Genomic DNA, 4,161 nt, shown 5'->3' with positions numbered 1-4,161 from the left:
TTAGTGATGGGATGTGCCTCGGCATCATTTACTGTCATTTACAGTAATTCCTCTGAGTCAGTTTCTCAAAGAGTGGTCAGTGGTCCGGCAGTAAATTAGTTAAAATATTATTTTATCATCATTTTTAAATTCAGTGTTTCTCAGACCGTCTGCATGTGACCACAAACCTAGTAATGAGTATTATACATGTGTTGTTTTCAATATTAAATAAACTCATGTAAATTCAAACATTATTATTTGAACTGGTTGTTTTACAGTGCTGTTGGACTTCACTGTAACAGGCGACTCTGCCGACTCACGTAGCTTCACCAGTTTATAGTTTATGTTTTATATTTTATGATTTACATCAACAAAGATCAGTGAGACATTTGAAAGGAAATGTGGATGAAGCTAACAGTTAGCTGCCCTGTGACTGAGCTAAATTTCACCAGTTATCAGCCTGTTAACTATCAAACACTGACAATGGACAAGATCCTGTGGATGTGGATTAAGACCAGGTCAGTTCAAAGAGAATCAAATGAAACCTCCGACACAACAGACAAGTGTTATGTTTTACTAGTGATGTAGTCACCACGACTGAGACTCGTGGTGCGTTTGATGACATCTGACCAACGTTCATACGTGTATGATAAATTTGATGCTACATAAACAGCACCACCTGTTGCTGTGGAGTGTGTGAGAAACAGGGTTTGCAGATAAATAAAACTCTGTTGTAAAATGGAGCAACCTGATGACCGACTGGTTAGGGTGCATATACACTGGGACTCCAGTTCAGCTTCCTGCAGGAGATGTGTATAAGAGACAGGTGTGTGTGAGAGCCATGTAATGTCCATGTCTGCATGCTGGTCTGACCCCCCTCCTCCTTTCAGGGCGGAGCCTGGTGGAGTCCCATGGTTGACTCCAGGTCTGAGGAAGTGTAAGTGTGTTTTTCATTTGATTCATCAAAACAAAGCAGCACATTCAACCATCTTCACACTGATGTCATGAGTCATCATCAAACTGTCAATAACTGATCACATGATCAATAACTGCAGCTGTGTCTTGTTCTCTCCATCAGATTCCTGTGAACTCACAATCGACACAAACACAGTGAACAGAAGATCAAACTGTCTGACAACAACAGGAAGGTGACACTTGTGGAGGAGGATCAGTCATATCCTGATCATCCAGACAGATTTGACCAGTGTCCTCAGCTGCTGTGTTCAACTGGTCTGACTGGTCGCTGTTACTGGGAGGTCGAGTGGAGAGGAAAGGTTCATATATCAGTGAGTTACAGAGGAATCAGAAGGAAAGGAGTCAGTAAAGACTGTTGGTTTGGATTGAACGATCAGTCCTGGAGTCTGTTCTGCTCTAATGATGGTCGTTACTATGTCTGTCACAATGAGGAAAAAACATTCATCCCCTCCTCCTCCTCCTCCTCCTCCTCTTCCTCCTCCCCCTCCTCCTCCTCTAACAGAGTAGCAGTGTATGTGGACTGTCCTGCTGGCTCTCTGTCCTTCTACAGAGTCTCCTCTGACTCACTGATCCACCTCCACACCTTCAACACCACCTTCACTGAACCTCTGTATCCTGGGTTTGCACTCTGCTATCATGAGTCTGTTTCTTCTGTGTGTCTGTTGTAGACAGAACCTCCTCCTGTTGGAGAAACTGTCTCACTGCTGACCAGATAGTTCAGTCTGTACAGGATCACACACAGCTGATGTTATTTAAAACCAACATGGTTTCCAGTTTGTTGTTGTTTTCTGTGACAGTCTGTCGTTAACGATTGCAGATGTATCCAGAGGTTTTCCATGTAGATCCTGAACATCAGGCACAAACATGGTCTGCATGGATCACTTCATAGATTTTCATACTGAACAGCAACATAACATCACGTCACTGTTAACATGTCATACAAACAACCTCCTGTGTCTCTCTGCCCATGTTTGGCACTGGCAACAACATGAGCAAAACTCCACACAAGCTAAAATCAAGACTCAGCTGTGGAGACAAAACCAAAGATTTAAAGTGTTGGTCTGGAACAACTAGAAATCAGTCACAGAGGAGGAGCCACAGAAAAATGAAATCTGGAGGATCTGAGATTACTGAACAAAAATCTACCAGAAAGTTTAGAACAATATTTCTGTAATAATTCCTACAAACTCAACGAGACAATCAAATTATCTGCATCTCCTTTTCTATCACACCAGCAGGGGGCAGTATTCAGTTAAATATACAGGTGTACAACTGTGGAACACCAACTTACACCTGGTGGACGCCTCACCTTCACTACCTGATATTAAAAGAAAATTAAAAGAAGCATTAATAATCTCTCAGGTGGGAATCAGGGTAAACTAATAGTGTTTTGATTTGTGTTTTTATTTTGTTTGTGTCTCTGGTTGATGGATTCATATAAATATCTGTGTCACTTCCACTATATATTCTGTTGTTGAAGCTGTTTTCTTCTTTCCTTTCTTGTTTTGTAAGAAGTCATTTATATTTTACGTTGAGGTTTAACAAAAGCCCTCGATGTGTTTCTTACTTCACCTGCTCATTCTCCATTAAAAAGGAGAAAACTGTTTACATGTTTATAAAGTTTTATTTGTGGGAATAAATAAAAAATAAAATAAAGATGGACACTGTGACATCACCAACAGGTTTCTGAAGCTCAGAGTGAACTGCTGCACTGTGGCCATCTTGGCGTCTGAGTCCGCCCCCTAACTTCGAAATTTCCTAAAATGGTCAAATAGGTGGAGCCAAGACTTCAGTTTATGCCAGTTTATTCTCCATAACTGTAATAACTGTGTAATAAAAGGTAAACAGGTGAGTTATATAAACAGGTGAGTTATATAAACAGGTGAGTTATATAAACAGGTGTCATGAAGGAGGAAATTAGCTCTAGAGACCAGAACAGTTTTTGTACCAGGCTGTAAACATGTTGATTTCTGCTGTAAAGTTGGACAGTTTAACATGGGAGTCTATGGGGACTGACTCACTGTTGGAGCCAGACTCTAGTGGTCGTTAGAGGAACTGCAGCTTCTGGTTCTTCATGTTGATGCTTCATGTTTCTGGAGCTTGATGTCTGTTTTGGACCCAGGTGTTCACTGTTGTATCTGGTTTCCTTGTCAGGTGCAATGCTAATTACCTTGAGGGGAATCACCTGTGTTTCTGTTACCAAGGTAACAACACTGCATGATTAGCTAACATTAGCACTTGTTACAGCAGACCTCTGCCACAACAGCATGACGTCCGTTAAAGGCTAACTTTAACCCAGTCCGGTCCTATGTGAAGAAAACAGCTGCAGAGAGGAACAGACTCACCTGTGGTTCAGGAGTTCCAGGTGAACTTGTGGAAGCCGTCGCCCAGGTATGTGGTCCTGTCAGGCTCCTTGCTCTTCCCCTCAAGAAAAACACATTATAATACAAAGCTGCACAGAGCTGAGTCAGCACGTCTGAAACAGTGTGAAGGTGGAGTTTCTACAGCAGCTGCTGGAGCAGACAGGTGTTCCTAATAAACTGGACACTGACTGTCAATACGTGGTAATGGAGTGTGGTAGACTTAATCTGACATGTCACTGCCTATTTATAGCTTGACCTTATTTTTAAGACCAATAATGTTTCTGCCTTTGTCTTTGTGACTGTGACAGGGTGTGATGACCAGCGTGACCAGCAGGTGGCAGCAGACGCTCATGATTCACTACAGAGTCTCTGACATGTTCACATGTGGAACAATGAAAACCTAATGAGTCTCCTACAGTAGAAATGCAGCAGTAATATCAGCAAGAAACTCAAGAATCAGAGTAGAGACTCAGCTGGTGGAGCGTTGCTCACCTGTGTCACTACATTTACTCTGTGGTCACAGGAGAACATGAGGAACTGTTAATGTCCTCTGCGGGCCTCTGTAGCTCAGTGGAGCGGAGAAAAACGAATTAAAAAAGGCGAGAAGAAGCCGCCGAGAGGAACGGAGCCGGCGGGGCGATGGGGCCAAACAAAGAGGATGGATTTCAGAGTGAAGACTAAACCTTCCTAAATCAGTTAGTCCTGAGCTCGGCCTGACCTCTAATCTGCTCATCCGGCCTTTGAAGCACTTCAGGGGGAGGAAAACCGATCGGCCCAATGTCCCTCTCTTAAGTGACAAAATGCCCCGAGGTGACACACACACACACACACACACACACACACT

At 42.9% G+C, this 4,161-nt stretch overlaps 1 protein-coding gene and 1 pseudogene across 2 annotated transcripts in view; both read left to right on the top strand.

Annotated features, from left to right (window-relative positions):
- LOC147817407 (uncharacterized) overlaps positions 1-4,161 on the top strand; it is a gene marked incomplete at its 5' end in the record, with an annotated part of 28,617 nt that overhangs the window by 22,673 nt on the left and 1,783 nt on the right. The gene's annotated exons all lie outside the window — the stretch shown is intronic.
- On the top strand, positions 463-2,633 carry LOC147817408 (neoverrucotoxin subunit alpha-like; annotated as a pseudogene). The gene is made up of 3 exons (XR_015436402.1): positions 463-497; positions 870-916; positions 1,058-2,633. The product of XR_015436402.1 is annotated as a neoverrucotoxin subunit alpha-like (transcript).

Source organism: Seriola lalandi, unplaced genomic scaffold (genome assembly GCF_002814215.2).
Source record: "Seriola lalandi dorsalis isolate HSWRI2012SDOR001 ecotype SW California unplaced genomic scaffold, Sedor1 jcf7180002054963, whole genome shotgun sequence".
NCBI classification, from domain to species: domain Eukaryota; kingdom Metazoa; phylum Chordata; class Actinopteri; order Carangiformes; family Carangidae; genus Seriola; species Seriola lalandi.
Note: the sequence above shows the minus strand (reverse complement) of the source record. Positions and strands in the feature narration are given on the sequence as shown.